This window comes from Meleagris gallopavo, chromosome 12 (assembly GCF_905368555.1).
Source record: "Meleagris gallopavo chromosome 12, MGAL_WU_HG_1.1, whole genome shotgun sequence".
Taxonomy (NCBI): Eukaryota; Metazoa; Chordata; class Aves; order Galliformes; family Phasianidae; genus Meleagris; species Meleagris gallopavo.
In genome coordinates, this window is record NC_139415.1 from 9,411,563 (window position 1) to 9,434,930 (window position 23,368).

General features: G+C 40.2%; 1 long non-coding RNA gene across 5 annotated transcripts in view; it reads right to left on the minus strand.

The window, feature by feature from the left end:
• The window catches only part of LOC116217090 (uncharacterized), a 117,552-nt gene that overhangs the window by 83,585 nt on the left and 10,599 nt on the right, over positions 1–23,368 (minus strand). Inside the window, exons 5-6 of one of the 5 annotated variants that reach the window (XR_014885746.1) lie at positions 20,838–20,969; positions 19,551–19,582 (exon numbers count right to left, since the gene is read on the minus strand). The exons of 3 other annotated variants lie outside the window; for them this stretch is intronic. This is a non-coding gene — a long non-coding RNA (uncharacterized LOC116217090). The remainder of the gene's footprint in view (positions 1–19,550; positions 19,583–20,837; positions 20,970–23,368) is intronic. One more of the 5 variants, XR_014885748.1, reaches the window with a different exon arrangement.

The following is a 23,368-nucleotide window of genomic DNA, read 5'->3' on the forward strand; positions in this document are numbered from 1 at the left end:
GAGGGAATGATCTTTCCGTCTGGAATAACCAGCACCAACTTGGTTGCAGTCTTTAAATATTTGCTGCCACACAAAATACATATAGGTACAGAAGCGGGACATGCACAAATGCAAAATGGCAGGAAACCACTTCAGATGACTTCTGCTCTTTGCCACACAGGCTTTTGAAATTCACTTTCTTTGGAAATTGGCTCCTCGCAAATTTCATCTCTTTAATCTTTGACACCAGGTCTGTCAGAGGGAAGGTCACTTCCTTGGACAGGGATGTATATAACTTGTTTCACAGGTGACAAAATAAGCTCAACGTGTTTCCCTTTCCGTTACTCTCACGCTCTAATTTCCTCCACTGTTACTGAGCAAGGAGTGGATAATTCATGGTATTCAGGGTTAATCAGGCTCTGCCCTTGTTTCCTCCTTAAGCCCCCACTGCAGCATAGCTCCACACATAGCATGGCACCGCCTCAGGTTCTGCTTGGCACACTGCTGCTTAAAGCTGTCCCTGCTGCCTTCTTCACCAGCAGCACAGAGAAGGTGGATACTTTTGCTCAGGGTTTTGCCTGATATTATTTCTTCAACTATGCATGCTCCTGGACAGCAGGCTGTTTATCCCTGTTTCCCTCTAGATTAACAGCTGCCCTTAATCCTTTTTGTTGTGGAAAAAAGAGTGGAGGATAAGCACTCAGATAATTCCTTCCTTCTCACATTTATTTTGTGAGAGTGCAAATAGTAATTTAACCTAATTACTTTTTAGTACTCTGATCATTAAAGATCCAGTAAAAGAAAGTCTAAGTCTTGGGTGAGGGTATCATAGAATTTAGGTTTATTTTCAGCATTTTTTTCTACAGCATCTTCTGCAAGGGCAATGCACAGCCCAGTCATGGGCTCGGTGTTCCTCAGACTCCCACAGGTGGTTTAATTCAACAACACATTTCTTGCTGTCTTCACTACCCTTAATAGATTTCATTGAGCAAAGTCCATTTTGTGATACTTAATCATATATACGCAAATGTTACATTTAGAATTTGGAGCTCATTGTGAGCTTATTTTTCTTGAGCTGTTATTTTAAAATGTGCTTTAAATCAATTTTGCAGTAAACATGGGGTATGTTTCAGTAACAACCATTTTTCTCCTGATTAGTAAATTACTGTTGTTTCCAATGTTTCATTCTAACTACTACTTGCTCAGAGTCACAGGAAAACAAAGCACTTAGTCAAGACAAACTTCCCTTTATTTCCATCTCAGCAAAGAGAGGTCTGGATTACTTTTAGAAAAACAGTTTTCAGCTGACAAAGTGAAAAATGTTGCATAACGGCAAACTTAACACACGGTAAGAAAGTTTTAATAGAAGGATTACCACTTTCTGTTGTAACTAGTTTAAAAGTCCTTTAAGAGTTTCTGTTAAGAGCAGAAGATTATGTTTGCAGTATTTATGTAATTTCTATTGGCTGGATGTGCAATAATTTATGAAAGTTGTGACAACACAGAGCTTTAATACAGATTAAACCACACGGAGGGAGGAAAATAGAGCACAGTGCCACTCTGCTACACAGAATACCAATCCTAAGATCATTTAGATTTTTAAAACAATTCAGTTTAGAAATATAAATTGTGTTTTCCCAACCAATGGAAAATCTGTCTCAAGCACATATTTTTCTGGGTAGCTATGCATTACTTCTATCTCATTACATGATGTTATCTGTATTTCAGATTCCATTTGTACAGGCTTAGGAAGACACAAGCAAATCATTCATATCATCCTCGTCCAGAGACGATAAATATCCTTAATGTTATATCATTTTGTATTCAGCACTGGTTACGTACCTTCAAACTTATCAGAATTCTACCTGTATGCATTTCTATTCACAAAGCTGGGCAATCATCATACAAGACTTAGAGGATGACGAAGGTTTTAGCTTCCTAGTTCACAGTAAGTGTCCGAAATAGCTTCCAACAGTCTATACAGAATAGCTGTGATTCCACCAAGGTGTTGAAAGCAAAAATGAAGCAAGGGCTGGCCTATTGGACAGCTAGATAAAACCTCTTTTCATTAGCACGTAGCTCTCATCTACCAGCCTGATAAACACTGGAAAAGAAAGCTTTCTCAAGTAGGATCTGTATTTAGAACACCAACTGGAAGATAATCTAAGTCTGATTTTCATCTGGTCAAGAATTTTGGTGTCCACAAGATCAATGAGCAGATTATCAGTGAACTGATGGCAAGTAAAACAGAAGCTGTGATAAAGGCTTCCTATCTGTACACCTATGGATACATGTCTGAAATGTACATGTAAGCACATAAAACCTCTGGATCTGCTTTTTGCATTTGCGGTGTCTACATTTTAATTAACATCAACTGTAAGCGTATGGTAAACTAGGCACAATAACAGTAATTAAGACCTTGGCCTATTAAAACACATCAGACACATGCACAAAGGCAAAATCCAATTTGGAGAAATATATGGAGCATTCAAAGGTCAGTACTGAGATTTTATCTGGGACAATTAAATAAATGGGCAAATTCAACCCTATTTAACAATAAGTGTTTTTCTTGATATCTTAAGATTATTTCCAATTATTCACAACTGACTAGCCATGCAGTCCTTTCACAGAACTATAAACAAGTCACCACAATATACCAAGTTTGACAAAACTGTCCAACAGTCCATTAGCTGTACAACTGTGCTAAATAGCCAGAGACAAGTCTAAATCTGCCAGAACCAGTGTCTCTCAAGTCTGCCGGGGGATAGATACTTGAACTGCAGGAATATCCATTTGCAGCTTGCCACCATCTGGATCTTGTGAACTAAACAGTGAAGTGATGAGCTGGCACACTCCAGCTCAGTAACAGCCCTTCAATCCTTAAGAAACACAAACAGAGCAAACAAGGAAGGGATATAGCAGGGCAGCAGCCCTACTGATGCTGTAACTCATACAAAGCATGTTTTGAAAAGTCAGAATTTCTAAATTCCAGTGAATCCTTTAAAAGGTCATCAAATTTTGGATAGTATAATTGGATAGTCTCTACTTCTAAAAATATTTTGTGTGAATGAGAGAGAAAAAACCACCCACAGCACTGATTTTCGGAAGAAAATTTAAATACAGCATACTTTGAGTTCAAGCAGTTTATGAGAATGAAAAAACAGGGACACAATCACCACAGCCTGTATTAATATTATACCAGTTTTTTGTTTTGTTTATAACTCAATCTGCCTTAGAATATTTTTTGCTGTGCATGTGCTGCTTTACTATTGTGAAGATAGGGAGATGAGCATAGCCTCATAGTTCTTTCATATGTGTTGGGTACAAATGCTTCTACAGTTCACTAAGTCACAGTTCTTCAAAGTCTGTCCAATTTTCTAACATGTCTACAGAAAACTGGCATGCAGAATAGCAGTTTGAGTTTATGTTGCAGCAACAAGACACACTGACTTGAGTCAGCAAATTGGTTTTGTTGTTTATCTGAAGCAAAATAATACATAATTGATTACAATTCTCATATCGAAGGCTCCCAGTGGTCTTCAAACCATCAGAGAAGCAACTATTTCATCAGCAGGATTAAAGTACTTTTGTTAAGTATTGTGAAATCAAGTTATTTCTACTTGTTATCTCCTGAAAAAGCAAAGTAGTCAGCCTCCCTTGAGACTCTACACTTGACCTGACAAGAGTGAAACAAGAAATCCCTCCAGCACACACCTGAAGTTTGTTCTAAAGCCATTCAATAAGTCCTACGTAGTCTCTCCAGAGCTGAATGCTATCAAACAGCATTCCTCATACCTGCTGTGGAGAAGACATGCATAAAAATGAGAGTCAGATGCAAATTCGGGTTATTATCTATAGGAATATCATTCCCAGGTTTACTTCCTTGAGTATTACAGGGCTTAAGAACCATCTTTAGAGTTCTGGAGATGTATCTGCATTTGCATTCACTAGTCACTTACAGACTGGAACTACTGAGCATTCTTTAAACACTCAAATTCATTAACCATTTCTGTCATGATACCTTTGTGTAGCACTTTAGTAAAACCTCACATTCAAAGTCACTTAGAACCAAGCTCCTGATAAATCCACAGGACTTCAAACATCTAAAAAGGCCACAGCCTTAAGAAGGGCCACGCTTCTGTTCCAGATGACAGGCACTTACACAATGGTTGGTAGCTATAGATTAATCCTTTTCCTGACTTCAAGAAGCATTTCATTGTTTATTGGCAAAAGCTTAGCAGTGATTGAAAGGAACAGATACTGCCCTTTAGGGCCTTGGCCTTCCTCTAAAGGCATATTATCAATTTCTTTAATTATCACAATGACAGGAAAACTTGGTGAAATATTTAAAAGAGGGAGGGAAGAAAATGTGTTTATGTTCATCTAGGACCACTTGAAAACAGATTATTCTGAAGAAGGAAGGGGGAATCGTTGGATATTTAAATAATTAATTTCAACAGATCCATTAAACAGGAATCGGTGTAACATTCTGACTGATTCAGCACAGCGAGCTTTCACTGATCAGCTTCCGAACTGCTGTTTCCAAATTACCACTTGCAGAAACATTAGCATGGCACAGAGTAAATCACTAGTCAGTCACGTGCCTCTTGTACCAGGCAGAGGGCTGAAATACAAGCAGTGTGGTGGCAAGCTACCTACAATAATTGGATAAAAATCATGCAAACAAACAGAACTATCATTTCCACTTCTATGAGCAGTTTCACTGCCTCTAAAATGCTAAACCCTGGACATATAGTTCAGGTAGTTAAGATTCACAGCAAATCTTCTAAAATATTGTTGAGCACTAATAGGTTTCTGTAGTTGAAAGAACAATTTCTCAAGATTCAACGTTTTCTGGAAGACAACAACGCTAGAAGCAGTAGCCTGGTTAAGACTGCTCTTACCAGTGTCTTTATCAAAGCAACAATGCAGGATGAGAAGCAGCTTTTGCTTGTTCAGATCAGCTACATCAATTCTCTGCTGCAGAGAGCAGGATGCTTTGAAACCAGACAGCTGCACAAGGTCAAACGCAAAAGAGACTACTTCTCAAAAAACTTGTCAACTTTTCTTCATGCTTGATTTTATTTATTAAGATGATATAACTGTAAAACATGCACACATCTTTGAAATGCAAGTGTCTAGCTATGCACTGCAATTCCAGCTCAGTCAAGCTCAGTAGGGCTAGAAAAGAGAACACCTTCCAAAGACATTGCTGCTGCAAATGCTGTGCACAGTCTGGTAAGCAGCACCTTTTGTCAATGATGTAACAGTTTAAAATGCATGGGTTTTGTGATGTTATGCTGACAAATAGGCAGTTGTGATTCTTTTATATGAAACATTATTAAACCTGCACCCCAGCAAATTGCTTGTCCCTGAAGTTGCAATTTTTCACACAAACCATAAAGGCATTGCTGAACCCTTAAGTCCAGACGCCTATTCACTTGATACATTATGTGGGAAAAGAAGCTGCAGCTCCAATTCCCTGCCAGTTTCCAACGATTACATCCTCTCTCACTACATCCCCCCGTATTTTAACACTGTAGATTTCCATTTTCAATCACCTTGTTTTGTTTCACTGATTTGCCAAGTAGTACCCCAACTTGACAGAGCTGCTATAATCTACACGTAATCTGCATATCGATTCCTGTAGCACTTTGAGATCCTTCAGATAGAAAGTTACTGCAATACAGGATTCTCTCATTTGTCTTTTAAGGTAACCTTTAAAAGCAATAGAATTCAATTCAGCCCAGATGTTTATCCAAACTGTTGTAAATCTCTGGTGTCTGGAGATCCGGAAGGAACAGGTTTTTTGAGAGACTTTCAGCACTGCGTACTTAATACCAATTCAGACAAACTACCATATCATCCTGTCACTGTAATCACATGGGATGCTAATAACGTCTACTATTTCTGTAGAGCTTTATAAAGATGAATCACCACAACAAAGTCCTTTACAGTATTATTCCTGTTTTATTACTGAGGAAAAGAGGGTGCCTGATGCTTTGTTATACCCGTAAGTGACCTGTTCCTTCCATATAAAAATAAAAAGTAAAACATGGAGATGAAAGATTCAGAATCTATTACTGCAACTTCCTCAGCTTTTGTTTGGTTAAATGCTGTTTAAATATTTACATCCCACAAATTCTTTTATCATCGTAGCTCACTGTTAAAAAAGCAGGCCACTGAATAAGCAAAGTGACACTGTTCTGAGCTGCGACTTAGCAGCCATATTTCACTTTACTGCACTTTCAATCATGAGAGAAAATGCAGCTGAATGCAAAAACACAGAAACACCATTGTTCACTATTTCCTCATACAGTTTTGAATGTGTGATCCTATCATTTAAACAGGGCATCAACTCCTTCAAATCAAAACAATCCCCTAAAGAAAAATAAGTGTTCATTGTGTCTGTATCACAGACTGTAATATAATCCGTGATTTCATCAATGGAAACACTTCCTAGTTCCTGGTCTCCAGGAAAGCTCAGTGATGCTGGAAAATAGGGGAGCTGTTTTTTTCCATTTTACTTTTCTCCCTGCTTTGGAGGGAGATTTTGGAGCTTTTGGAATTCACCGCCGAAATCCCAGCCTTCGTGACTAACACCATGGGCTCTAGATAACCTTGGGGAAAGCACTGCATGAAAAGTGTTTGCATCTCCACCAGAAATCTTAAGGACTTGAATTCAAGAGATGCTCTGGTAACTTCACTATCATAGAAGCCAGGAAGAAAAACAACAAGAAGAGCAGCCAAAGTCTTGACCTCACTTCCAACTGAACACGCATCATATAAACCTAACCGTATACAACCCCAAAGAATTTCTACTGTAAAAATGGGTGCGTGGAATTAACTGAGGGCATGTTTGACTCAATTGCACATTCAGCAGTCACCTAAGAGAAAAAAAAAAAAAAAAAATCTGTCACCATTTTACTTCCAGCCCCTAAGAATCACAATCTGGGACTTAACCTGAAATACTTCACTGTTAGTTTCCTGCTAATTACACTCCATATTGTGAAAGAAGCCAAACATCTCCCTGTTGACAAAGCATCATTTCAGTCAATTTCTGATTTGATTAACCACCCATGATCATCACTGGTGATTTGGGATTTTGGCAAAAAGCTCTTCAGTCAAGACCATTTTGAGATTTCACTTTCCAGAATAAATCCATTTACAAGAAATGGACCTCAATGCTATAGTTCTGTCCCTTACAGCAAAGTGTAGAGGCACCAAAAAGGACTTCATTTGTTCTGTGGTTGGATAGAAAAGTTAGTATCATGTGCTATATACACAGATTAAAAGAAGCTGCATGTTCAAATGGATTTTAACAAGAAATCTTAACTCTGAATTCAGTTGATCGATAAATAAATCACTGAATATGGCATTCCATCATGCCACATTCAAGAAAAAAAACATTAAATATAATTAAACAAGCAAGCAACGTGAGGTTTTCCATAAGATGCTTCTATTTAAAATATTTTCACTATGTTTTAGTAGCAACTTTGAGACAAAGCACAGCAAAAACAGAATATCTTCAGCTTCATCAGAGAGCCTCGCCCATTCTCACATCTCTATAGTCACAGTAAGAACAGGTTTTATTCCCCTTTAACTTGAATTTGTGGAAGATGGGCTTTATCATTCCCACACTGGCACTCAGAAAATCCAGCTGCATCATCTGTTTAATGCACAGAGTTCCCTATACATAACTGGAAATGAAAGCCTAGGTGAATTTGAGATACCAGAGGAGTAGCAGAAATGACAAGGTGATAGGATGGATCACTTTGTGAATGAACTGACAGAATTCCATGATACAGTGACTTAGAGCAGCAAAGGACTACATTCCATCAAGGAATCTGGTCTAGGCACTCCTACCTTGCACCCCTGTGATAAAGCCCTGGCGACAGAACAAGTTACAGAAGGGGACTGAACAGGGCAGGGAGAGCACAATATTTTTCAGTACTGTGATCCCCAAACTTTTATTCTTTTCATCACACAGCTGTCACACCTTCTGCTCTCTACTGATTGCACATAACACAAAGGAACTAGACATGAACAGTGACTTTCAAACAACCACAGCTAGTAACTGTAGTAACTGTAGTCATCCTTCAAGACTTATCTTCTGCACGCGTGCAGACTGCTATGCCAGAAGGGTGCTGAAAGCTTTGAATAATCAAGATAGCAATGGTAAAGATAAGCTCTGCAGATTCTTCAGTTCTAGCAGAAAATAATGAAGGATTTTCCCTGCTAAAGGTAAACTAAGAATTAATCCATAGTTTTGTTTTTATCTTTCTGGCCTAAATCTGGACATCATTCATGCATACATGGTTCTCCAGGCATCTCTTCATGCAGCCAGGCTCTCCAACTTCATTTTTGTTAGGAAGTCATTAAGACACCTAAAGAAACCAGCTTTCAGCAATTGCACTAATACAAACAGGGCAGCCTCATTCTGACAGACACCTTTACATTCCTTCCCACCAAACAGGAAACCTCTCAGTTTTTCTGCTCTGGAAAGGACACCAACAGTCAGCGTACCAGGGAGAAGTGGGGGGTGGAGATGGAAAGTCTTGTAAACAAAACAAAGCAAACCCTCAAATGCTGCATATGGTATTGTTTTAACTTTGATGTCAATTATTTGTGGCAGAACACATCCCCGCACGTAGCCTACTTTCTAGGCACAACACTAAAACTGGCGAGGGGTATTATTTCAATTTCTAGAGAGCACAGTTGATATAGATGAGAGTCAGTGCTGTTAGCAGAGGAGACAGCAGCACTGACCCACACATTTTAATAAGGATACGTGCACACAATAATTCTAGTAATTCAGATCAAAGTAGCATGCACAAGAGGTGCAGGATTGGGCAGATGATGGTAATTGAACATGAAAACTACAGCAGTAGGTTTTCATAGTGTGTTTGAAGACATTAGAATAAGAGGTTTAAACTACATGGATGGTGAGGGAACTTCTACTTCAGTCACCCTCCTGAGGATTCTACAGTCCATGTCAAAGCCAAACCTCAAATCTGTTACAGCCTAGATTGAAATGCATCAGACAAAATTGAGTTGCATTAGACAAAAAAGTTCTTCTCTGCATGATTAGTCGTTTGTTGTGTATTGATAAGATTCCTAACAAGCTTCAGCGAGTCCACTTTAGAAGTTAGCCCACTGAGCTATCAGATGGCCCTAGCCACTCTACTGCATGCAGATGCACTCCCATCCTTCAGCCAAGTCACTCCAATGGACAGAGACCCAGGAAAAGGCATTTGAGTGATGTTTAAAGAAATCACTGCACTACAGATTAACTGCAAAACATATGAAAAGAAGACGACAAGGTGCATGATTGACTTCATATTTCTATGTGATCTCTGAAGAAAGAAAAATATCTTTGGTTAGGTCTAGAGTTGCAATTTATTTCAAGAAAACATTCAGAATTCTGCAGGCATCCTAGAAGTCACATAGTACCTTTAGTTGATGACATTTTGGTGCAAAATAAAAGCATTGTCACTGAAGTTCCACAGATGAACCAAGACATTTCAAAAAAAAAAAAAAAACATTACAAAAAGCTATCAATTACTATACAGCCTTCTGATGTGGAAGATCATCACTTTCTACAAACAGCCCAGAAGTCAATCTATCACCAGACTTGTTAGTAACTGACTGGGGCAAGTGCTTCTAAACAGCAGTGATCAAGGCCTTTTGTAAGAGAATAGTTCAGCTTTTCACAGAGCTCTGCACAGAATTATAAGTGGCTTCAGGTACCCTGAAATCCTTCTGCTTATTCTGGTCACAGTAGTTCTAGAGCACTATCTCACTGCTATCAGGGAGCCTAGTACAAGTATCCATCAAATGATGAAACTACAGTGTTTGTGTGTGCACACATGCATGTCTAAAAGCATGTACCACCTCAATACTTCATTTTCCTGATCCCAGAGCTAACACAGGATTTTAGGCATTGTATCCACCACGTATATACAGCCGTAAAAGCCATCACACATCTTTTTCTAACATATATTCTTATAGCTCTATGGAAAATGTTCTGGTGTTCAGAAAAAGAGGAAGCTGACAGCTAAAAGCCCAAAGATAGTTCACTAGAAGGGCTCCACCCCCAGAACTCCATTGAAACAGAGGAAAACACCCACAGCACACAACACTGAAAATCCCCAAATACTCGTGCTGCAGTAGCAGAAAATACATCCCAAGCTGAATCTGAAACATCATCATAGTGGCTTTCCACTGTTGAGAGAACGCAAGGCCACTGCAAAGCATTTAAGACATCTGAAATCCTACATGAAGTTGAAAGCAACAGACATCCTAGATTTATATTTGATGTAAAAAACTATGGCATTTCTCAGTTTCAACTAACAGAAGTCAAGCTGTATAGAAGCATTACAGGTCCTTTGCACATGAAAAAGGCATTACGTTCCTTTTGAGAAAGATTTAGTATATAAGATATCCTAATATAGTTATGGAAAACACACGTGGGCCTCATTTTCCAATGCAAAGGGCAAATCTAAAGATGCAGTCTGCTATCATTGCTGAGATAAGCAGTGGTTATTGGACAGCAGCCAGGCAGATAAAGCTACAGTATTATCCGAAGCAATATTGGTAGTGTCCTTCTGGAACAGTGACTTTAATACCACCAGTAGAGAAAAACACAGTAGATTGAATACCTCTCTAGCCGCTTCATGCACTGGAAAGCTGCTCTAATTGTGTAGCTGTGAATCCTCCATGAAAAGGGAATCCCTAGGTAGAGAAAACCAGTACAAGAGACACTGGGCACCTGCTTTCATCTCTTTCTTGGCTGATTGGGCTTACTGTGAGTGGTCACATGAGCATCTTTCCATCCCCTCTGCCTCTGGCCATTGCCTACACCTGGTCCTCTGGCAGGCTCTGATTTCAACATCCAGCAGCAAGGCACAGCAGCAGCTGTCCTCTCTCTCAGAAGAGGATCCTTGAAAGATAGTGCTCAGATGGTACAAGTTCTACAGACTGTTGACACAAACTAGAGATTTGATTATATATTTTGATGAAAAAAAGCCCAAGTTTAATAGTAGTTCTTGCTGGGGGGTGGGGAGCTTTCTGTCAGGATTTTCTAAGACCAGTTCTCTTACTATTCTTCTGACTTCTACTCTTCTGCTATTACTGTTGGCTTTTTATCTTGCTAGAACAAATTTAGGAATTTAATTTCTCTTATTAATATTCATGTTAATGCAACATAAATTTCTATTTCAAGCTGATAACAATGTATCTTGTTAGCAGCCTTAATTCAGAGAATGAAAAAAAAACTAAGGAAAACAGAATGACATTGTTAAAAGTTAGAACATTACTTGATTTGCTTGGAGCTACTTTGGACCTTCTCTGGGTTCAATCACCACACCTGCATTTCATCAGAAAAGATGCACAGCTTCTCAGTACCCATTGACTGCTCTTTCTCACAGTTGCCAGTATGGCACTTCAGAGAGACCTTCTCCACATCCTCAATTCTACCTTCAAGCAGATCTTAGACCTCAGAAGGCTAAGAACAGATTGGAACGAGTCAACATAAAAGAAAAACGGACCCAGAAACAAAAAGGAGGAGCCATGATTAAGAGCAAACGGCGAAAGAGCCCGCTAGCGCGGCAGATGCGCCCAACAGGCACTGCCGCACACCTACATCGTAGCAAAGGAGAACGATAACTTCAGGAGGGGGCGGAAAGCTCTGGCTCCTAATCTTCAGCTTCCTGCCCACGGTGGAAGCCCAAGGCACTGCCCCCGTGCCATAGAACAGGGAGATGCTGCCACCTACAGGTGCGAACGCCGGGAAGGCACTGAATCGCAGCTGTTCCCACCAGGCGCGGCGAACAACGCGGTGCGAAAAGCCAGAAACCCGCAGTTACACCGTACTCACGGCAGTGAAACTTCATCCTATTTCTTAACGGTCTGTCATCATTCCTCTTGTTCAAAGAGTCATACACGCCAAGTAGCACCTTCTAGGCAGAACACATTCAGAGGGCTTCTGTGTAGCTGCTGAGTCCCAGGATCCACCCCAGTAAATGCAAGACCCTTTTGTCTCCTCACAGTATGAGGCTTCCTCTCCCACCATACTGACATTACGTAAGTTATCCTTGCAAAGAAGCCCGTGAGCCTAAGACCACCTTGTTAACATTCAGAGAGCTGGCTGTGTTTTGGCTTGCAGGTCGAAGAAGCCTGAATTTTTAGCTTTACAATGCTTATTTTTAGTTGCCTGACAGGTTTATAACAGGAGCTTGAGAAAGGCTAAGCCGAGGACGTTTGTAGAAGCAGCTCAAAGAGATACAAAACCAGCTCTGCACAGAGGAGAACAGCAGTCCGCTATCATTCCCGCGGTATGAGGGAACTGGCACACATCTCCTGTAGTCACAAAACACAGCTGGAGTTTTAGAGCTCTCAGGGAAATAGGGAAATTCTCACCTGCTGCATCCAGGTAGTTCTCAAGTTTATATTCCTCTGGCTATGCAATACTAGCAGAAAAATAAAAATGAATTCTTTTAAAAATGAAGTTTTCAGAAAAAAAGTCGTGTCTTGCTAGAACTTTTTTTTTTTTTCCTTATTGTTTAAGGTACAAAAACTGCTTATTTTATTTAGTAATATCTCCATCAGGATGGAAAACAGCACAACTTCTGACTAGGAACACAGTAAACCCGCAATGTCTGAATGTGTCTGAATGCCTGCTGGGCTTTGCTCCCTTAAGGCAGTCTCCTGGAAGTAGCTGTGCCCTAAATTTCCCTGATTCCTGTGGGTTCCCACCTGATAAACTGGCATTTTACATAGCTCTAGTGACCATCATCATGGCAAAAGAAAGTAAAACAAGAAATCTACAAATGCAGAAGGCAACTCCTTCCCACATTGCACATTTCAAACAAATGCAGCCAAATTATTCCATCTGTGTAAACAGTGATTGAGCTATAACAGTCACTGGAGCTTAGTCTGCTGCAACAGCCACATCTCACACTCCCAGCTTCCCTTTTATGAAGGAAACAAACCCATTCGTAGCCTTAACTTTTACAGAAGCAAAGAGACTCCTAATACTGAATGAGATCTACCTGCAAAGATAACCCAGACCTCACATATACTCCAGAAACCACCACCACCACCAACAGTACTCCTCTGCTGGGAGATGGACAACTGTACCAGGTCACCTATCTGCATGCAGATCAGGGCAAGCAGCTGCCAGTTCTGCTCTGCAGCCTGCAGATGCTTACAGCACTCTGCAGGTGCTCCCCATGAGTGCATTCCCGGGCAGCCCACACCAGTGCCAGAACACCAGCAGTGCACCAGTTTGCAACATGCTCACCATGGGCGTGCTGGTTTCAGTTCACTGCTACAAATGCTGAAGTAATGTTGAACCAACTACGTTCCTTTTCCTACCCTTCAGTGTAGTCCTCTAGTAAGTTTACACATCAGTCCCTTCAAAGCTTATAAAAATATCTGACACCAACAGAAAATTGCCACCCACGTGCAACACTCAGGGGAAACCACTGCTAAAAGCATGTCATGTATCAACTTGAAAAAAGTACTGAGGCTTGTTTCCAGAGGCTATAATAATTCAAAAGCCCTCTGTAAAGAAGGCTACCTGAGATGCACTCATGCCACTGGGCTACATATGCAAATTACACCTTGCTGGGCAAAGATATGAGGCATATAGCAACTTGGGGGTTGATTTTTGTTTATTTTTGTGTTGGTTTCCTTTAAGTGCTTATACACACTTTGTATCTCACTGCATTTATTTTACTGCAGACAATTTCATCAGTGCTATCAATGCAACACATTGCAGTAGCAGAAAAAACAGTCACTTTGCTGGTGGGTGAGCCCTAGGTTGGGAGAAGTTGCCAGTTATATTGGCACAAAGGCAAAGAAGAACTAGGTTTGATGCACAGAAATTAAGAAAAATTAGGATAACAAATTACAGCTTCAAAATTCACCTTTACTGCATTGGAACAAAACAAGAGCAGCTCACACATCAGCAGTGCTGAAAACAGCTTACAGAATTGGCTTAGAAAATCCCTACTTGGTTCCTATTCTGCTCATCTTGTCCAGCTGAGCAGAGCTGAAAAGCAGTTTTGCAAATGAAATTCAGGAAAGTGAATCAATTCATCTCAGAGAATGTAAAAATACAACGTTGGTCACATATTCTCCGTACACAACAAGCAATACATTCTATTTTCAATCTAGAGGATTTATTTCCAATTATGGAAGATAAAATGAAAAAAATACAGTTCCTGATATTGCAAGCAGCTCTATGCAGACAGGCCACCGTGTCTGCATGAGTCTCCTGGAAGAATCATGGTCCAAAATATAAGAAAAATAATAAAAACTGCTTTAACTCATTCTCAGTCTGAGTTGGGATACCTGGGAGAAGACCACATGAAAACATCCCTGTAAATACACCCAGGTTTAAATCTGCAGACAAAAGAACCCACCACCACATCCCAAAAGAAAGAAAAAAAAAAACCAACCCACATCCCTAAAGAAAGGTTTTGTTTTGCTTCCCTTTCTTCATACACCACATGTTCAGACGAACATAAGAATCTTTGCTGACCCGATTCATTGCTGCTGTACATCACTGACTGCTTTCATCATTTATATCCAATTGCAGAAATAAAGCATTCTTGTTTGCTTCTTATGGCACCTACTGTAGCCAAAAATCAATTCCTCTTGATCCCAGCAGCCAGTCGGCATGTGATCTAAAGCTCCAGTGCTTAACAATTCTTGCTTTGTAAGTTCAGTGAAAGACACTAAAATATCAAGACTTCTTTATTCTATCTATCATTTAGTACCACTTAATACCATGGGACCATCTAAGCATTGTTACTATGCTGAAAGATTGTATCAGCATTTTTCCGTGATGTCCCATCACTAAGAGCTCATTGATCCCCAGCTGAGTATCAAGCCGGATGTTTGATCATGGCTGTCAAAGATTCAGCCTCTCCCTTAGACTGGCATCTTCCAAAATGCAACGGGATAGCAATATTTCAACAACACTCCTTCCCCCTGCAAAAAAGAAGTTCACCCAACCTCCTCTGAATGACCGTCAAACTGGCTAAGCAGGAATTAGCTCAGCTCTGAAAACTGTTGGGATGCACCCAAGTGGACTGCACTCAACTTGGACTGCAGCTTAGAGCTGCTGGGTGCTTTCCTTGGACAGTCTGCACAGATGCCCAGAGATCCACAGCTGCTGAAAAGTCAGGTCTTGGGGAACTGAAAAATCACAAGCAGTGATGCTACTTTAGGTTGTTCCAGCATTTAGTCAGTAGTCACTGCCATTAACAGGCATCAGGCACAAGTATCCAGAATCTAAAGCAAGTATTGGAGTTAAACCTCCAGATGAGGCCCTGAGGAGGTTAAAAAAACAAAATCTGAGCAATCCATGCACACAATGTATTTCTACTCATCCCTCCTCACTGTACAACTGGATTAAAGATAATTTTTCTGAATCACCACACAGCTACAGTGGGTCACTCTCTTTTCTGTACGTGCATTTTTAAGTTTCAGTAGCTTTGCCCATAACGTTCATGCCAGCTGATAAATGACCGAGTGCTTGGTGGAGGGGAAGTGGTGTGAGGAGGGAGACTTACTGCTTTAATACTGGGGTTGTCTCGAGGCTTACATCATCTTAGAAGATCTCTCATCGTGGCAATATGAAAAAAGTTTAAATGCTGCCACTGCTGCATCTTTCAGTGACCAGAACTAAAACCATAGATGAAGTCACTGCAATACAAAGCATTTCTGCAGTTCTAGAAGTCAAACTATATTGTTCACTTCATGGTCATATCAGCAGAAAGGGGGTAAGCCAGCTACTAATCTGCCCTTGGGTAAAAGGCAGGAAAATGATACCGAGAAGTCTCCAGTCGGATCTAATAGATCCCCAGGGGAAGTCATCTAAGCCTTATCTTCAACTCAGTTGAACCATAAAATAGGATGAAAGCAGACCTGAACAGAAAACAAATTCTGTACCTAAGCTACTTACTACAAAATTGTCACACAATTTAAATCTGAATTTATGTCAATATTTTACAAAATAAATGGAGCTGAAAATAGAGGGGAAAAATGCAGCACAAATGAGCTCAACAGAGAAAAACAGATGCTAGAATTATAACATTCTTCACTCATTAATTTCCATTCCCAATCTTCTTTAAAGATTGTTGAAAGGTTTAAGATTTCAAAAATCAAGTTCAAATATAATATTACCAGCAGCTTCACACTGATTAAAATTAACCTAGTAATGCCAGGAAAGAAAAGTCACTGTATGCAGCTTCTGTAACAGCCACACTCCTATCTGCAGTTCAGGATCTTTTTGTGCATACGTCTCCTCAGGTGCAATTTTCCCATTAGGAATCCAGCAGCAAATCTCACAGCCTGTCCCAGCTGCTCTCAAGTGGCTTGCCAACTCAGATCAAGGATATTTTGCATCTCTGTCATGGTTTCATGATTTTTGGTTATCAGTACTCCACATCATAACATCATGTAACGCACCGGGGGTTTGACTGCTGATGCTCAAGTTCCGGGTGCCTGTCCGGAGGAGAAGAGCAGCTACATTTCCCCAGGGGGCTTTGTGGTCAGCGAGGAGATATAACTCCCGGCAAGGTCACCTGATGTTCTCTTCTTTGCCTGCACTTCCTCACCTGCGCTTCTTCATTGGCTCAACTGGACTGCACTTCCCATCTCAGCGCTGTGGTGAGGCCGATCCACCTTCCAGAAACTCTCTCTCTCCCCTTAAATTCTGCTGATACTATATTTAGTAAATTAATTTGTTTCACCTCAGATTGTTGCCGCTGTTTTCAATTATTTCGGGGTCCTCTATTTTCCTTTTCCGGGGCGCGCGGATCCCTTCTAGTCACGGAACCGGACCGAACCAGCCCATAAACCGTTGACAATCTCCCTTTATCTAAGAGGGAAAGTTGTTTGGGGCTTGTTTGTTTTGATGAAAGCTCAGCCCTGGCTTTCCTGCTCCCTGCCCTTATGCCAGCTGCTAAGTGACTGTTTCCGAAAAACATCTAACTGAAACCCACTTTGCATAAAAACTTGCATTTTAACAACACTATCTTAGTGCTCCAAAATCAGGATTTAAGCTAGGTATGTTTTTAAAAGCACCACCGAAGGGTTTAGGATTTAAAAGGAAGAAAACCTGAAAGTAATCATGACATTTGCAGAAGAATACCCACTCCTCACTCATCCATTTGAGGCAATACTCATTGATGCTCTAAGGATTACATCTTTATCAATAAGTCACCTATAGATTGCACAATTCACATTAAGTTCTGCACTGCTTGTTCATGCTACTGAAAAGTTGTGTTATGAACGCACACAACTGAGAAGCAAAAGAATAAACCAGTGCAAACTCTGTCAATAAATATACACTTTAAGAAACAGCTTCCTAGTTTATAGCAGATTTATAGTTCTTATCTCAAGTTTCCAAAGTTCATCTGAATCTCCAATACAGGGAATTTCAATGTATCAGTAAATCTTTCAAGTCAAGAAGGAAACTCACTCAAAGAAGCAATGTCCCTTATCAGTGGAAGAAATGATAAATCTGAAATAATATATAATTCATGATGACACATATCAAGACATTACACCAAATACTGACAGAAGACCTATTTATGACATTGCTTTGCTATGCGTACTCCCTACAGAACCATCTCCTTTCTTATTCTGAACCAAACACTGGCTTTGATAACGCACATCTCTTCAGAGCTCAGAAAAAAAAGCCAATCTAGTTCAGCAACCATTTCTCATGATAGAAAAACTAGTGGCCCTCAGCCAGCAATGTGTAGAAGTAAATGAAAATTTAAGCTCAGATCAAGAAGAAATGCATCACCGTATGGCTACTTTAGAAAATTTACAACCTCAGACCATCAAGCTATCCATTGTTTAAAACATGTTAACATCACTGTTAGAACTTTGTTTTCCATCCTAGGGGAGTTTAAGTTTGCTTCTTCCACAGCAGCTTTCCTCAGCCTTCCTAATTTAGCATACACGTAGGCTGACAAGCTCTGAAGAAATGCAGAGTCTCTTCAGGTCTTTCTAAGACAATCCAGTTTCAGTCAGGACAAATTTACATTTCAAACCCAGAACTCAGAACATGGAAGCACTATGCAAATATTAACTGGAACTTGCAACACCCTTGGGAGTAAAGCCACTATCTGACAAATTTGAGAAGCTTATGAAATTCAGTAACAGCAGGTGACGTGATCAGTACAACACATCGTGTGTCAGCATAATAGACCTTTGATTAGTTAAAATATCACTCAACAAAACCACCAAGTTAAAAAATAAGGATAATATGTATATATCTGATAAGGTAGAGACTATTTTCCTCCAAGGTCACTGCTGCAGTTTACTTTTGAACTAAAAATAAAGTCACCAAAAAAAAAAAAAAGTAGCTTTACTTGCACAAATGTTTCCTGAGGAACTTCACAGGATGAATGGCTTCTTCTCAAGACACAGAACAAGGAATCATGTTTCCCTTAATTCCCCTTACACCTCCAAACAACATACACTCAATGGTTGGCAAACTAAGGAGAAACAAAAAGCTGGCACACACCTAACAGGAGCTGTGTGTTATTCCACCGATAGCAATTTTCCCTCCAATCTTTCTAGGTCAATCATACAGAGTAACAACATCCCAAACGTTAGTATTTTCGGTCTGAATAGAGAAAATTACGCCAAACACAGCTGTAGTTGTGTCACAGCAGCAGATGTGCTGTTTGCAAAGCCTGCTCAGGCAGGTCATCAACCTGTGATACCAGGGTGACTCCAGACTGGAGAGGATTACATTTTAATGAAATGGTTTCCAATGTATTTATTTATTTTAATACTAAAGATTTGCCAAGTTGGGGGGAGACTAACGGAACAGACATGCAGACTAAAAAGGTTTAGAGAAGTCATACAAGGGGAAGAACAAGTGAGATAGAAACACATGCTTGGGTAAGCGCCACAGTAATTGAAGCAGTGCAGCAGGAATCAATATCATGTCTACAAACAAGAGCAGAACAATAGTTTTATACATAGGTACATACACACAAAAATGTATGTGGCTGCATACATACACACACATTTACTTGTCCAATTTAGTTAGGTTAAGGGTTGCCTAAATCAGATAACCCTTCCCAGCCCTTCCTTCCTCCCCAGTCGTAGACCGCTTCTTACCCACAAAAATAAAGCCTGAAGATGATTCCCTAAATACAAAACTTACAAGCAGTCCAGCAATTCAGTACGCTCAACCAGCAGCCTAGATGGCCAAGGCACTGCTCAGACCATACACCACAGACAACCTTTGAGAGCCCTTGGCTCTTTTGTTACTTGCCTGCAGGCAGTCTACAGATGGCAGTTTCAATCACTATCGGCATTACTGAATTTAAAGTTTAGCTTTAATTGGTATACCTAAACTATGCACAGATAGTAAGCAAACTAAATAATGTCCTTAACCAGTCAAGTGATCCTATTTTCCACCTTCAGAATAGCCCGTTAATAAGTGTGCTTCAGTTAAGACCGTGATAAAGTAGGTTTTATAAGACAGCTAAGAAAAGGCTAAGGCATACGGCAGTAGTGAAACTACTCACCTCCCTCACAAGCAGAGATGAATTAGAGGGTTCTGAAGGGGAAAAAAAAAAAAAAAGAAAGAAATTGCACTTATAAATACAGTTTCATTGACATCAATACTTTCAAAACAAGAACATCTGATTTTATTGATTCTGCTACTCAGATGCATTATTCTATTTCTTCTCCTTTTTTCTTACAGAGTGAACAGAACCTCTCGATCACAAATGGGAAGAAAAAAAAGCAAGCATTCTCTTGACCCCAAGCAATAGATAGAAACAGATAGGTTTGTAAAAGAATAATGATATTGAGTTTCAGCCTGGACATTTTAAGGACATTGTGAAGGAACAACCTACCCCACCTCTTCTTTTGCAACAAAATACATCTTTGAATAATTTGGTTAAAACAGAGGACCATCACCACTGAAACAGCTATGACAGACTTGAAATACAATGCTCTAAACCACCGTCATTTTCAGCAAATACTGTGCAGATGCTACATAAATGACACGTCCCCCATACCACTGTAAAAATGATAAGAGGCCCACAAAGGAGGTATTCAAACAAACAATAACAAGAGATCACCTTCCCTGAACACTAGGAGAGACTTTTCTTTTTTGAGGTAGTCATTTATATGCAAGGAAATGAACTAAGAACTAAACCAATATGAAATACTTTTAAGATTTGAGATAATTACAACACTCAACAGCGCAAAGACATACAAGGCATTTTCCTTTAGCTTCACTAATGTGGGATGCTTCTCTTTTTCTTATTGATTTGCTCGTCCTTCTGATATAATAGAACCACACTAATTCACACTAACGACTGGGAGGCCAATTGCAAATTACCAGATCTGGCAAATTAGCAAGTAAGCAAACAAACACCATTAAAAAGCCCAGTCAAGGATATCACAGCACATCGCTTACATTGTTCATTTGTTTGCAAAAGTAATTTAGTCTTCTAACACTCCACAGCTCCCAGTAAGAAAAGTGAGCAGAACAAGCACAGAAACCCCATCAATGCTTGTTTCTTATTTTTCACATCCTTTTCCACTCAGTCTGTTTGAAGACCCAAGATCCCAGAGGTGCTCAGAAGGAAGTCACCATGGCACTGCTGCTCACACCAGAGCCTGTACACAGGCACTGCAGCCATGTCAAACATCCATGGATAAGTAAGGAGCCTGCCAGCCCACAGGCAGACATACTGTGCTCCATCCAACCAATAAACCAGTGTTTGCCATGAGCAATTCAGTTTTTGTAATGCCAAAGTCAACACAAAGGGATTACAGGAAATCACGTCAGCATAACCTACCTGTTGATTAATTCTCAACATGACTGTGTCTATAAAGAGATAAGGTCATTCTTCAGATCATCCACAGAAGGAAGAACAGGGCAGGTTCGTAGTGTCTATGCCAAGTCGCCTCCTGCTCTGACTGCCATATAACTGAAAATGAAACCATGAAATACCCTTGCATGCATGAAAATGGCAGAGAACCAGTGCAACACAAACAAGGAGGGATTTGCAAGAATATCACTCTTGCAAGGCTGAAAACGCTTTCACCGTATGCAATTTGCATGAAGTATTTAAGTCAGGCAGCTTTGTTCTTATTACTCCTCCCTGTCAATTTCCTGGTTGGTGTGACTGTCAATAACACAGCCTGTGTCCCACCTTCAGCACCTGCAGCCTAGTAGGAGACCCAGATTTTGGCTGCATTAATGCACTGGCCTGCCACCTCAGGAGAAATGGGAAACCTCTCAGCTGCTCTCCTGTTGGCAGGATCAAGTGGGTTTTCCTCTCTTTCAGTAAGCCTACCAGCTACAATAGCCCTTTTAGCTATCTATTCTGCACACCTGGACCCTGGAGACCAAGCAGGTACAGATCAGCACAGCAGGAAGCAAAGGTGCTTTGCACCAGGGACCTGTGAGCTCAGGGTGAGACCTGGCTCTTCAGAGCCACTTCCTGTGGCTGCTGTGTTATCGCACAGGGCTCTGCCTCAGCCCTGCCCTGCCATTTTCAGCCAATTTGCTCCACAGCAAATTATTATTTTGCTCACAGCTTCTTTGTGAAAGGGCCACATTAACCTTTCTGCTTTTTCCACTTCCAGCATAAAGCTTGAAGAATCTCGCAGTGCACACATTTCCTTTATACTTTTCTGTTCAGGGGTCCAGACCATGACCCCAGCTGGTTTGTACTTTCTTAACCCCTCCCAGACACACAAGGAGCTTTCCCTTCCATGTTCCAGCTTAAGGGGACAAAAATAACCAAAGCAGTATTTCCTCCATTTATCTACCTCCCTCTTTTTTTTTTTGTGGTGGTGGTTTTGCCTTACTGTACTCTCAAAATACATTTTTCCTCAATGTTATTCCCTTCTTTGATGTTGCCAGGCTCTATGAAAAAAATAAAAATTTCTTCTCCCCTCTTAAGTCTTTACAGCACCTATACAACTCAGTATTGCCCAGCTCCGAGTCCCTATCAGAACAGCCAATTCTTTAACCTGTCAGCTTCCTCCTGTGTTTGGCTCATCATTTTAAGCTCCAAGTAACTGCCAGAAGGACTGATGAGCCTCACATCTCCTGGTCCGACTTAATTCATGCTGCAATCCTCTAATAGTCCACTGCATTAAAAGCTAAATGTGCTTTACAACATATTTTTAAGAAAAAAATCATGTAAACAATTCTTTTCCATATCCCTTTACCTTCTCTGCACTTACTCTCCACTGCTTTTTGGAGCTTGTAACATTAAAATTCAAATTAAAACATCAGAATAGTGATTTACAACACTTTCAGGAAAATAAAAAATAGCACTTGTAGCCTTCTGCTCCATGCCCACAAAGCAGACAAATACAGATCCAGCAGGAGCAGGACTGAGGTCCCCAAAACAGTACTAAGCATTGCCTCAAGTGATTGGAATGGGTGGGGGGAGATGTGCTAAATCCCTCCATCAATTCAATCCCACAAACTCCTCTATTTTCCAAACTGATAGCACAGCTAGGATGCAGCCAGCTGATAAGGCACTACAACTCCCAAGAAAGAGAGAACCCAGAAAGGATTTATTTATTTTCTCCTTTGGGTTCTATTCTGAAGCAACTTTGCACTGAGCCAGCACTATTTGTAGCTGGAAGAGTTCCTCTCATTAGCCATGATAATCTCATTATCCATAAAGTTTGATCGCTTTTTGCCTACTTTAAAATAGCTTATACCAAAGCAGGACTGGATGAAAGCCAAGTATAAAATATCAGTAACAGTTTGGGTGAAGAACTCCTAGTTCTGTCAAGCCCATAAATTTACTACCCTTCCTGAGACACTACGCAGCAGATTGCTATTGTTTATGTGCATACAGATTTTTTCTTTTTGTTTAAGACTAAAATAAAGTAGTCCTGAATATGCTTTAAAATTTGATCTTTTTTTTCCTCAGAACTTGAAAAATAGCTGAAAAATGCAAAGGGCAAATTCTACACCTTCTAAGCATTTAGGGGGCTTTTGTAGTCCAAGTCATCGTCCTTCAAAGCCATTGCAAGGTGCCTAGTGACACATCTTTAAACAAGCTGCCACGTGTTTCCTGTGACATCTCTTTCACAAATACATTCCTGTACAGTTGTCACTGTAACTCTGCACACCTCCAAAACAAAACAACCCTACATGATTCTGTCAAAGAAAGCTTCTTGCTATGATCTCCCAACAGCTGTTTGTTTCTTGTAGGTTGAAAATATGCCTCCTTTCTTCTTTTTTTTTTTTTTTTTTTTTATTTGCCCTGCAACTCACTGTATTTTTAATATCACTAGCACTACCACAACATATCAACATCGAATCCAGCTTTCAGAGTGAAAACGTCCAATTTCTTTT